Raw genomic sequence first — 13,857 nt, forward strand, 5'->3', positions numbered from 1 at the left:
ACCTATTCCATATCTGAAGATTGACCACAGCCTAATTAATTGAATGCCTTACCGCTTTAAACTTTGCTTGGAGTTCGATCCGCCTATGAACTCTTCTTCATACGCTTACTCTCTTACCGGAAAGGCAACCCAACGAAAAGAGTCTTAGTCCAGCTTCGTCCCAAAGCTTGGAGATGCCAGGGGCTGAAAAAGTGGGAGTTACAGTATGTTCTTCTCAAGCCAAACCTTCCGAATGGAAGCGCTGGGTTTCTCTGGACTACTCTTCTGCCATTCATTACCCTTGACATGAGAGGTATATCGTTACCTTTGATCTCATTTCCATTTTTTTTATTTTGCAGAGTCTCAGCTCTTTCCTCGAGCCCCACGGGGTCCTCTCAATCCCGCTCTCTCACTTCTGTCGCTATAAGTGTGCTCCCCCTTTGTGCGCAGAACGCCGAGGGTGTTCAGGTCTTTCCCCTCTTTTATCTTATTGCTTTCTTTTCTCCATTTCTCACTTGGGTCTAATTGCCAGGTTCAAGTGAACCCTCAGTAGCTTGAACCTGGCAACGGTCTTTGACACATCTATTAGCTGAAGAGGCCTAACGCTGGTCTTTTTATTCTTCCTATGACTAGCCGATGTAGACTATATCCATAGCCTTTCATATTAGTTAGGGTTGTGTCCTTAACGAATTTGTGAAACTCGTTTAGGCGAATCGATCAATATAAGGGCTTATACACCTACCTTTGAATGAAAGAAGTGTTGATTGTATGCCTGGAAAAGAGAAAGAGTGACTTCCGGCGGTCTGACGATTGATTGCATTTGGTTCAATTTATCTTGCTTGAGAGGGCAAAGGCAGGAAATAGAGTATGGAGTTAGGGGCTTGCTTAATGGCTTTCCTTCCGGCTTCAATGCTCAAGGCATTTCTTTTTTCTTTTTTTGGATTATGCTCTAGTGTTTGAATCATTTTTCTATCTATTCGTCTTTCTATTGATCTATTTGTTTTGCTATCATTCAGTATCAGTAAGATTGATTAGTATGTGGATTACGTGGCTCGCTCTCGCTCTTTGAGTTCTTGGTCTGAAGGTGAACGAGCTCTTGGTGTCGTAATTCCTACTCGCTTTCCTTGTATTAGCTACAGCCACCGAAGCATTCTTTCGTCAACACGAGTTAGCTATTCTCTGATCTTTGCCTTATTCTTTCTTCCTTTTCGTATGTATTTTCAACCGCACAACTGGAACCAAAAATTTCATTGCCTTGAAGAGCCTTCCATTCTTAAGCCAGCCAATCCAGTCAATCAATAAAGGGGCGAAGCGGTGTGAACATGGCCTCATTCTATGACGAGTTGGAGGAGATAGCAGGCTACGGCGAGGAGCCGCCCTACGAGGAAGACAAAAGGGACACTGAGGTCCGAGGACCGGAGGCCCACGTATATGCACTCATGAATACTTATCAATTCAAAAAATTCTTTGATCGTAGAGCAGGCACGTTTCGCCGCTACGCTAAAAGGCTCTTCTATTATGGATCACACGTCCAATTCTCTGGCTCAGAAAGGCTTTCGATGTTTTGATCCTTCTTCTCGTTTTCGCCGTCCCGGCATGTTACCTTCCCTTTTTGGAGTACCAGCTATAGTAGTCAGTCCACTGGGTCTACCTTTTGCGTCCCTGGTGAGGTTGGTTCATCGGCCGAGTCAATCCAGTTTAGAATCTTATTTTCTAGTGAGTTATAGAGCATCTAGTAGATAAACTACTAGCATGAGTAGTTAGACTACCCATACTCAGTTTACGCTGTTCGTGACAGCGATGTTCCAGTCAGACCCGTTCCAGAACCGATGAAAGAGAAAAACCCACTAGCGGGTAAACCTGTGCTTTAGCCCCCAGCAATAGATCTAGTGAGACAGGATTTTCCTTGCCTATGTTCCCCCTGAAGTGAGGCCCCACCGAATCGTCTGCTTAGTCTTCTTTCTCTTTCCTGTGCTATCCAGAAGAGTGAGACATAAGTCTAAAGTTATCCCACTAGTAATGTGCACTATCTGACTTGTCCTTGGTACATCTTATATGAAGCAGTACTGTAGCCTTACAAGCTGCTTGAATGGGTAGCGGACTTTCTATCTACGCCGAGTTTTGATGCCCGACTCAAAGCCTCCTACTCTTCCCCTTCCGCGAAGACAACCTCTGCCGCCTAGTCTGCTTGCCTTTGCTTCCTAAAGTGAGATGTCCAAGAGAAAAGGAACGAGGGGAAGAAGCGACGAGAACATAAAATCGTGAATGAAAGAGCGTGACGAGACTTTCTCAATTCGAGATGTTAGAAGGTGCAAAATCAATGGGTGCCGGAGCTGCTACAATTGCTTCAGCGGGAGCTGCTGTAGGTATTGGAAACGTATTCAGTTCATTAATTCATTCCGTGGCAAGAAATCCATCATTGGCAAAACAGTTATTCGGATATGCAATCCTGGGCTTTGCTCTAACCGAGGCTATTGCCTTGTTCGCATTAATGATGGCCTTTTTGATTCTCTTTGTTTTCTAAGTTTCTCCTTTTGAAAGGTGTAGTCTCTCCTACCTGAAGAGGACGAGGCCCCCGGAAATGGGGGGAAGGGGAGTGGGCAAGGGGCCCCTTCACGGCTAATCGATCTCTCTCCCTCTAGTAAGCTCATCGAAAGACCTGGTGCCCAATACTAAAACTTGGGGAAGGTGGGATGCTAGGTGGACAGGATTGGACGTTAACCTAGAGAGCTAAGTGTAGTGCACTTCGTTCTCTTTGATTGGCACATGGAAGATCCACTTAAAGCATAAAGAAGATCTGCACCGCTAAGACAAGGAAGGTAAGATGTTCAGAAAGAAGATAAGACAAAAAAGTCAATATTGCAACTGACAGCTAATAGGAGAGAGAATACAACTGTCAGCAAATAAAATAGATAAGACAGTCCTGTCTTGATAGTTTACTTCAGATTTCAATGTCCGATCTGACTGTGAGAATAGCGAAGTCCGGAATGACATGCTCAATGCCAGTCCATCCAGAAATGCCAGATGAATCCCGTGAGAGATCTAATCTAGGCAGAAGATCCCATCCCTAAAAAAAAAAAAGTGTAATCAGAGGGTGAAACCTTGCTTTGCAAAAGGGGAGTTCTTTCCCGCATCCATCCCATAAACCCCTGTCAAGCTTCTACTCATTCTCAATTCAGGAAAAGGTTTCCGGTTGCCATAAATAAAACCACAATCACACAGTCAACTCGAACAAAGAGCTTCTCGCCTACAAATTAAGGAGCTGGTCCAAGCCTTCCTCTTTACTGTTTAGGAGTAGCATTGAAGATTCGAAACCTTTCGTGTCGTCAGGTTGCTACACCTAACCTAGCCTAGCGGGAGCTCACTTAAGGCTCCGAGTATCATGATCGTAAGACGACATTTGCTAGCCTCACACTACCCTTTTTGGAACCCTCGAGTAGTCATGTGGAATAAACAAACGAAAAGAAAGGAGAAAGGCTTGCTGTTGCCAAGGCCTATTCCTCGACCATCGTCACCTATTCAATAAGTTGGGAGTCCCCGCCATGTAAACCCATATCCCATGGAAGAATCGAATCAATACCGACTATTTCTTTAGCATCCCGAAGAGTGACGAGAAGACCACACTTTACATCTTTCTTTCAAAAGAGGAGAACGCGCTCATAGAATATTAACAAAAATGAAAGAAATCCTCGTCCAGTGGCACGTCCTTTAGCTGCTGCGGTCCGGTACGGGGAAAGAAGTTCGGACATATTCTATATAGGAAGCGCTCCTTGCCTGAAGAATAGGCGTCTTTCATACCTTTCCTGGGAACGGGCAAGAAAACAGATTGGCCTATGAATGTGCACCCTCTTTCCTGATACTAGGGACATTTGATTCTTTCTGACCTATATTATAATCTTACCAAACTGCTCTTATTCCGCTAAAAGAGCAAAGATAAAAGCCCTCTTATGCCAGAAATTTAATAAAGAATAAAGAAAGTGTACTTTCACCTCTGGAATGGCAACATGCGAAAGACACCCACTGGCGTGCTTACGTTCTTTCTTCGCTTCCCAGCCAACAAGCAACTCCTTGAGCTTTATAAAGCCGTTGATTGCCATCCGTTTTCTTGCTGGAATCTTTTTCTTATTCTGAATATAACCTGTCCTCCCGGGGCTCAAGGGAGAGGCCTGACTGTCTTTTCTATAGAGTTGGAGTAGTAGTTGGACAAAAGAACTCTCTGGCCGGAGTCAAACACGTAGTCGTGACCTGTCCCGTCGTTACTCCTCTTTCTATATATGTTTAGGGAGAAAGAATTAGGCTGCCTAAAAAGAAACTCTAGGCGTTGGATTGTTTTTATTTTCTGCTGGTGAGGAAAGGTCGTGCAATCGCAGAGGACTAGTTCCCTATCCCGCTGATAAGAATAAAAAAGGGATCGGCGCAGTGGATAGGCCACTCTCACTGGAAGAGCTTAGCTTATTCCAAAGCATCCCTGACGCTCTCTAGTTTAGGAATAGAGGGTGCCGCATCCGAGGCAAAGCAAGAGCTAACAGCCTCTTTTTTTCCATCCTTACTTTCATCCGTTAATGCTTCTTCTTTCCAGTCAGTTTAGATCCTGAGAACAAGTCAAGCTTCAAATAAGTAGTCCGCTAAGGTCTGTCTAACAATAGAGCTTCCAGAGGCAAGCCGAAGCGGAGAATGTTTCTCCTAAAGAGTCTATTATAGTAGTCTATCAAAGCACAAGGAGAATGGCTCTGACTAAGCATCTGGTGAGGGATCCGCTGGATTAGTAAGCATCACATAAGGAGGACGGTGGAGATCTAAGTTGCTCCTTTCTTCCCCCTTCCCCAGTTCTCTAACTAGTGGTGTAAGCAAGTGCTCCATTGTGTAATGGTCTAAGGGCCTTTCAGTTCTAATCTGACCTACCGTGTCTAAGGTGTGACTTCTTCCAAGAGTGGGAGGGCTCACAGTAAGACCGGGTAGACGGGTATAGCAGTAATAGTACTTTCACCCAATAGGATAAGGCAAGTCAGTTTGAAAGCAAGGCAAACAACCTTTGCCTCTTGGACTACGGCTTGGAAACCTTTGCCAAGTTTCCTCAGTGAGAAAGGAATCAAACTCACTCTCTTTTCTTCTTCAACTCAACCAAGTCCAATAGAAAACACATTAAGCTTCGTCTAACAGGAAGTAGCACCTGCCGCCTTGCATAGCATGTCGAGAATCCTTTTCCTTGTTTCGAAATACAGATTGTTGTGGAGAGTCTAAATTGCGTAAGAGAAAGAAGCTGTTCTTGAATTGCTAGTCTGTCAGTGAGAAGCTGTGATCGAGAAAGTCTCGCCCAAAGAGCTCTACAGTAGTGCCTTGCGGGGTCGTAGAGCCGGGGGAGCTCAGATCCGATTCTTGCATTCATCTTAACTGCAGATTTCTACTTCTTCTTACCCAGTTTGTAAGCAGAGGAGAACAAATAAGATAGAAGCCCATATTGAAACTATACTTCCTAACTAGAGTAGTAAGAAGTCTTTTCAGAAGCAGTAGACTGAGAGGCTTTGGCAGAATTGATCGAACTTCTTGCTCTCAGGGTGCTTCGCTTGAGCTCAACCATCCGGGATGCTTGTTTTCTGAGGATGATTCTTTCGCGTAAGTAAGGGAAGTGTTGAGCCAGAGTAGAGATGACCTTTTCAGCATCGCTGTGAGAGCATCCGAGTGAATAATTTCTGCCAATTGCATGCTGAAATAGTTTCTTAGTGCTTCCCTTTGTTCTTGCAAGAGATCAAGACTGGTAGGCAGGCTAAGGCCAGAGATTCAATGCCCGAGGTCTTTCCTCTCCTTATCAGTCGAGTTACTTCATAACCTCTTCTTCTGATTATAGTCGTCGTAACTCTCTCTATCTTAGGTGTCGGCATCACACATATCATATAGATTGTGTGTAGTGAGTGAGATTTCCCAAACAAAACATTAGGAAAGGAGTTAAAAAAAGAAAAAGAATAGAGGCCATCTGACTTGGTTAAGTCATGTTAGTTGTGGTTAACAGCAGAACCAAAGCAGAATGACTGACCCTGCCTCCAAAGAGGAAGGTGCATTCCTTGTTATATCCCATAGCTTGCTGAGACCGGAGATAGGGTCCCCTCAGATATGACGATAGGTACGTTCCTGCCAAACATGTTAATAATATAGGTTTCCCTATGGGCATATCCCAGGTTTCCAATATGATCTTAAAATAGACAATCACACACAAAATAGCTCGACTGTAATCCGAGTAACGAAGACTGATAAGCATAAGGATTGAGAATTCATGGGATTGATCAGGTCTCAAGACTGGGACGTCGCTTTTAGCTGCTTTTTTGCAGACTAGATTACTAGGATGCTTGGGAAGTAGCCGTATCTTCTTCTTGCTCCGCTGCTCTCAGAAAACCTGGGACTGAATCTCTAAAATAAGGACTTGTCTATCCGGTTTATCCTGTTAGTGAGATGGGTGTAGCTCCCCTGGATGCATGAAGGCTTTCTTCTTTTGAATTCGGGTTCCCGCATATTGATTGATGCTTCCTTGGAATACCTTTCCATAGGAGTGGTAGAGTCCTAATAAGAGGCCAATTCCTGATACGCCCCTATGAATCTCCCTGGATATCTTCACTTTCTTCGGACGAGCATCCCTGACATAGCTGCCCTTGATAGAAATCCCCTGGCTTTCCTTACTAAATTATAAATCAATCCGGCAATCTTCCTTACAGTTATTTTCTCCTTAATAGTCTATCGGAATTTCTCTGAGAAACCCCCGGGAATCCTTACTTAAAAGCCCCTTTATCTTGATTGTTCGAATAGGATGTGTTAAGCAACAACTTCAAAGCCCTTAGCTACCGGTATTGCTTTGAAAAATCCTGGGTTAATGCAGGTTTCTTTGCTTTCTTTTTATCTGACGCAAGTTATTCATTGATAAAATCAGGATCTTTCTTCTCTCTTCGTTCCTCTCCTTACAGTCGAGTTACTACGTTCCTCTTCTTCTTATTCCCTCCCATGCATCAACAGTTCCAATTTATGGGATAATCCGAGGCAAAGGCCATATCCCGAAGCTAACTCATAACTCTTTCCCGAGTCAACTCACCCTTTCACGCTAACCCTGCTTTGGAAAAAAGAAGGAATGAAATAGCTCGACTGATAAGGAGAGGAAGCAAGGCACTTGAGATGGGTGCTTTCCTTCTTTTTTCTTTCGAAGGTGTTAAAGGGCTGATTGAGGTATAAATTCAATACATATAATTTTTATTTTTCTTGATTTGGTGGTAACCCATTTGGACGAGCAATCGCTACTTCGTTCTCGCCTTTGAGTGTGCAGGGCTTGAATCATCCATAAAACGCCTATTCCTAGGTGCCAAGCTTGTGTTAAAGATCTTACTTGCCTGATTCCCGGAACTGGGTTAAAATAAAAAAAGTGAAGAATTGCAAATATTTTAGATATTGTCTCAGTACTTGTGGCTAGTCCTATTATATGGACTTGACCTCCCTAAGGATGCTTCCACAGAAGAGGCGAGAGGTTCTATCCTTCGGGTATGTGTACCGAACGGGAAATCTATACTCGTAGGCGGTGATACCTCAAGCCCATGATACAACATTTTAAAGTAAGAAAGCAGTTGATAACGAAAAGTTAACCCCCGGTCGGACTTGGTAGGGTAGGAGCCGAATAGAAGGCATAAAGTCAGAGGAATGAGCGGGTAAAGAAGAAAGAGATTGGAAAGATGAGATTCATGTATTGACGTAATCTAGTAGACCCTTAAAGAACATCCAAACCTAGAAACAAGAGCACGCCCATCAAACGGAAAGAATTGATAAATAGGAGGCGGGTAAGCCCGAATAGCTTCCTCAAAAGCATGATGTAGCGACTTACTATTAATTCATAATGCGAGCTAGCATTTGGGGCTAATGTCTGTAGATGTGATACCTCCTGGTCAGAGACGGAGAATCGCTGTTATCGGATCTGGTAATAAACGTATGCTTAGTAGGGAGGGGCTCGCCCAGATGCTTTGCGAGACCGAATCATTTTGTGTTCGGTTGCGTTATCTACCGCAAAGAGGGACTCCCCCTTTCTATTAGAACAGTGTTAGTTCGCTATTACTGCCGGTCAGGCCGACGAGAATTCTATTCTGATATTGCTATGTGCGCCACTAGAGCTTTGATCATATGCTTTGAGCCGAGTCGATGAGTTTGAATATTCATTCGTGTACGTATGCCATGTAGATTGAAAAGGGAGAAGCCCTCACTGACGGAGTATAAATAGCACACCAGATGGATCATTCAATAGAAAGCCGAAGGCGAAGAGTGAACACCTCCAAAGGGCTGGGTGAGAGAAAGCGTCCTTTGTTGATACCTAGTGTACACCGCCACCTACTGAAATGGATTAATAAACGTGGCTTTCTATTGCTTGTAGCGGCGTTGCTTCCTTTTGTTCACCGCGGCGAAAAATGAAATCTTGAGAAAGAAGGCCTTGTGGGGCATCTCCAGCAGCGCCAAAGAAGGAAGATGGAAAGTCTTCTTTGTAGACTCGCACCGCTCACTTACGGTTTTATACAGAGGGGGGTTGTATTGAAGGGCCATAAGCTTTGAATATGCGTTGGTTCCAATCCGGATCTCGTTGTTTGGGTCTCGAGATGATATTCAGGAGACAAAAGAGCAGAGCTGATAGAAATGCTAATTATAATGGAGATACTAATTCTTTAATAAAGACTTGTGCCCATTGTCCAAGATTCCTTTGTGGGACTTTCTTTTTATTCTTCTTGACTTGACTCAACAACCCTCCAATTCAGGACAGAACTCTAAGGGTATCTCTGAAGATTCAAAATACAGAAGAGCGACTGCCAATCAAGACAATATTGAATTGAAGCACGCGCCTTAGGACCGATCCCAGTGAAATAGGAAAACGAATCCGCGCGCTACCGAGTTTCCTTCATCGATCGGAACAAAACTAGCAAAAGAAAGAGGGAGCTGCGCTATACATAATACAAAGGGACCCAGGCTCTGCCCGAATGATACGATCAGCAACTTCTAGTACCCAAGCTATGTGATCAATAACTATTCTCCTAGAGGCGAATCCCTCAGGGCGCCCTAAGCAACCGAAGGGTAGAGAAGATGAAGAATAAGGGTAATCTAAGCATGCGCCACCAAAAGGAAAGAGAGGACCGATTGATACCAATAGCAAGATACACATCTTTTTTTTTAGACTCCGAGGGTTGAGAATAGTTGAGGATCAGAAGATTGGCCTTAATAGATTAAGTGCAAACTTTCTTTTTTATATTATATATATGAGTAAGCCCCTTCCCTTAGGAACAGAAGTATACACAAGGGGGTAATTTCTCACAATTATTCACGTTCAACTCCAAGATCCAGCAAGCCAACTTCAACCGAAACTGAGTCACATTCTCCCTCTCTTCCTAATGGAGGCACATACCATTCTTGTAACAGTGGATGGATAAAAGTCTCGTAGTCTTTGTTTCTAAAAAGGTCGTGCCCTTTCTACATATATCGAAATTTTAGTCTTTCACCCCTCCTTTATCGAATTAGCTATGGCTAATCTAGTAGAGTAGGGCTAATCAGAAGTTTCACTATGGCGATTGGAAGCGAAGCCTCAATTCAAATCGAGCAGCAGCTTTTCTACACTCAAAGGGAACCCGGCATCCCATTAACTGAGACTTCCTATGCATAGCTGTAGCCTTTCGTCATACCCTTTGGCTACTTAGTGCCTCCACCTACTACTAGGCTGTAATCTTCTTGTTTCTAAACTAAATCGAGGGTCTATGCGGCTCTCTGAATAATAGAATATGTCCACTGTAGTCTATTTGAAGCGTTCCTGCTTGTCTTGAATCAAACGGAATTGAATAACCCTGTGTAGCGGATAGCATGGACTGATTGAAATAGCATACTTGTGCAATGGATCTCGTTTATCTTTCATATGTTAAATGTTCGTGTAGTGAATTCACGGCTAGAGATAGTACATTCTGGGTCGATCAAGGAAGGTAGCGTATACGGGTACTTGGGATTGAGTAGAGCATAGGTTCAATAACCGGGCTTGGAAAAGAGAATGATAATCTCGTTCAGCAAGAGGCTGGGTTTTTGGTCTTTCTACGTTTCCGCTTATGCTCCTTTGGTTAGTACTCCAAATTGGATTTCTTTCTGGTTGGTTCGAAGTAATGCTCCTTTTATTTAGCTATTCCCTACATTCTTTGGTAAAAGTGCTCATGCAGCTTCTAAGGGATGCCTTCCCCTCCAAGTTGTTTCAAAGTAAGATCTGTGGATAAACGATGGTTAAGCCGCATCGGTGCGGTCGGGATCGCCCGGTACTTGTGAGGCAGAAGAATCCTTGAATAGAAGATCGAGCTTGTGGAAAGTCTTTTTTTAGTACTTGTTAGCGTCCCTTCCCCCTGAGTTCAAGATGTCCCTTTCCGCTTCTCTTTCAGCAACTTCCGGATTGGTCAAGCCTCGAATCGAATCCTGGATCAACGCCCTTTTTCGCTTAACCCATTCGTTCACAGTCGATTCAACTTAAACCAATGTCACATGTCTTGTGAGCATTCAACCATGATCTTCTTTTGTTCACATCAGATCTTTCCTGGTAACTAAGGCAATGAAATTTTATTAATGAATAAATTACCTCATATCTTTCCCTCTGGGTGGGATGATACGAAATAGAGCAGTTGCCAATTGGCATGCGAAACCGAGAAGGAACTTACTTTCATAGACAAGAGCTGACCTTGGGCCAATGACCAGATATTTAAGATTATTAGCCAAAGTAGATAGAGTGAATGGGAATAGTCGAATGCCCTATGGAGTAAAGGGAAGGGGCTTGAGTTCTGAGACGAAGATAAGGCTTCCGGACATATGGAAGAAGGAGGCATCGTAGATGAGGAGATCCAGTTGTGCTTGCTGCCTATCCACTTGGCGAGTAAGAGGCTCTGTGCAAGAGTGGATTTTCAACCTTCTGCCTTTGCTTGCTTCATCTGCAGAGCTAACTCCGGAAGTGACTGCTCTAGCCAATGCGCATGCGTTCCTTCCTAAATGCAATTAGGCTTCTCGCGTTGATCACATAGCTTCTTCTGTAGTGCGTGTATTTAGTGTCTCCTTTGCTGTCCTATCGCGGAGTTATGTACGTAGGGTGCGCGTAGAAAGCTTATAGTGCTCTTCTTTGATTGATTGTAATTGAGTTGACTGACTCAGGAACTTTCCCTTAGGGTGAATGCACTAGGTGAGCGTCTTTCAATGCTTGCTTTTTTAGTTGTTTAGCCTATAGCCTTGTTGCTAAAGCTGTTAGCGCGTAGTCTGTCTCATATACCTCCAAGAGCGGTGAGTGGGTGTAGTAAGATAAGATGTAGGTAGGCATATCTATGTTTGGGCACTGAACATGGTAGCTATAGCGAGGGGAAAGATCCATAGCAAAGACCGGTAAGCTCGCTTCCCACATCCCATTCGATGCTTTCCCTCCTTCTTTATTTGCTTGATGCGCCGCTCGGTGTGCTCAGATGGTTCTGCTTCATGCTCGTCGACTCTGAGTTCGGGTTTCAATGAGTACCACGATCATTCCCGTTAACCAAATCTCTCCATTTTATGATCAATTCATTAGATCCAGCTCCCTGGCAGTTACAAAAGAACATCTTCATTGGGATGCTGTCAGTGAAGAAAAAGAAGTAAACTGTCATACCTGGTTCCAAGGGAAGAGAGCCCCAGTGAAGTAAACCGAGGGCACGAAGCAAGGTATGGTGGGTGCCAGCTACTTTCACTTGTTAGGAGTAGGGGCTGAAAAGAGCTCTTTGTATAGGTTGGGTTTGCTGGGCTTTGATGCTGACCTTCTTTTTTTGAAAAGGGGAAGGTTTGATAAAGGAGCTTTTAAGCCCTTTTGCTGGATTGTTGGTCTGCAGCCCCGCCCTATAGAATAGAATGAATCCAATAAGGAGAGGCCTATGGATGACCGAGCCACTCTTATACTACTCCTTACCTCACCCCCCTTCTCACTTAAAGGGCGAAGTCGCTGAAGCGAGTCTAAAGGCCAAAGAGTGATCTTTGAACGTTACTACGCATCCTTATTAATGAATAGGTATAGTGTAAGGTAGGTTTGTTTGGGTATAGCAGGACTTGAACCTGCGACCATTAGGTTAAAAGCCCAATGCTCTACCAACTGAGCTATACACCCCCAAAAAAGATAGATAGTAGTAAATAAAGATTGGTGCAGAAAAGAGGGCGGCCCCTCTTCTCATCATATTAAAGGGGCGCAGCTCTGTATGAGGCTCGTACTGCGGAGCAAGCGAAGAATAAGGGCGCGCGTTAGCACTCCTGCAAGAAAACGGCCTTACTCAACAAGCGCACCTTTATTAGTAAGTTGTTTCCACTCATTGAAGATTCTATCTACAAAAGAAGGTCAACGGGGGATACTAAAGTTGCTCTCACTGACACCATCTACGAGAAGGTGAGGAGGTCGTCTTTCTTTTCTTTCCGGCCGCCATACGGTTCGCCTTAAAGCCGGAGAAAGGGAGGAGCAGTTATCTATGTAATTACGGTCTTTGTTGGCCGTTGTTCCGGTCGAGCACTCTCTTTTCTTTGCTTTGTTCAATAGAGTCTTACCAAACAAGACTGACTTCTTACCAACCCGCGAAGGGTTGTGAAGTTGGACCAGGTACGAAGAATGAATCTATATCTGTGTACAGTACGGAAGTTGCTGGCCGGCGGCCGCTCAACTGTTCGAGCGCAATACAGTGGTGGTTGGTTCCGATTCGACAAGGGTAGAATGCCTGGTCGAAGGTCCAGTACAGTAGGTAGCAGGCGTGTTCGTTTTGGCTCCCGAGCGAGAACGAGAAAGAGGCGCTGCACCATTCTTGCTGCTATGTACGTGAACCTTGACTTGAGAGATTCATCCAATGGAACCCACACTCAAAGGAGGACCACAAGCTCGGGGCTCGACGAAACATAAAATATCAGCATTAAGAAACTGACTTATTGGGGTTAGCAGTGAAAGAAAGAGCCCGGCATTCATATGAATAGCTTAGTCTACTAAAATCAAAGAGGGACCAGCCTCATCGTGGTAATTATCGTTCACCTCTAATGTGACACGTTCCCTCCCAGTTATATGATCCACGGGATCAGTCGGCTAGAGAGCGGGGCTATTCTTCTTCCGGGGAGGGAAAGTCGTCCCCTCTACTGATCGAACCCTCAGTTCGGGGGTCTTCGTCAACATGTTTTGAGGCTCCAGTCTTCGGGCGGGTCACCATTACTTGACTTAGAAAGGCGAACATCTAGGCAAGGGAAAGCGCAGTGCGCCTGGTGCAAATGGCTTTTTTCATGATATACCAATCAGAATGGAGGACCCTACCTACGTACATGATTGATAGAAGAACTACGTAGGGGGTCGGTCAACTTGATGCGGGAGAGGCATGAGTGCAGTTCGATCTTGTGGTGTATTCGTTTGTAGTGAGTAGGGCCTCTTTCTCGTTGATCAGTTCGCCTCCGCTCTATTGAAAGGTCTCCATTCCTACGGCGGTTTTGTCAACGAACGCGTCTCGGGCCGGATTGACTAACCTAACCCTTACTTAAGGGGGCCTTGCCATAGTTGGGTGCTCTGCTTTAGTGTGATTTACGAAGGCTAGGCTAGTAATACCAAAAATGAAAAGAGATCGGGGTCGATAGTTGGCAAGGAACTTGATCCCCCCAAAACACAAAAGGGGCAGCTGCGGTCGAACTCGAATTCTGGAAATCAAATAAGTCGGGGCCCTTTTACCTTACCAAGTCTACCGGATAGAAATTAGCAGATCAGGTATAGATACGGGAAAGGCTTTCTCCCTCAGTGGAATCGGTGGAACGCCCTGCTTCCGGCTAAGTATACAGAGTTGGGTCTACCGTTCGTTCCACCGTTACCTCTATTCTATTCCGATCTTT

At 44.5% G+C, this 13,857-nt stretch overlaps 1 non-coding gene across 1 annotated transcript; it reads right to left on the minus strand.

Moving 5' to 3' along the window:
- Positions 1 to 12,048: 12,048 nt before the first annotated feature.
- On the minus strand, positions 12,049 to 12,121 carry TRNAK-UUU (transfer RNA lysine (anticodon UUU)). Its single transcript has one exon. It is a non-coding gene; the product is annotated as a tRNA-Lys (tRNA).
- Positions 12,122 to 13,857: the final 1,736 nt, after the last annotated feature.

This window comes from Vigna unguiculata, unplaced genomic scaffold (genome assembly GCF_037176805.1).
Source record: "Vigna unguiculata cultivar grain cowpea cultivar isolate G323 ecotype 2 unplaced genomic scaffold, ASM3717680v1 ptg000108l, whole genome shotgun sequence".
NCBI classification, from domain to species: Eukaryota; Viridiplantae; Streptophyta; class Magnoliopsida; order Fabales; family Fabaceae; genus Vigna; species Vigna unguiculata.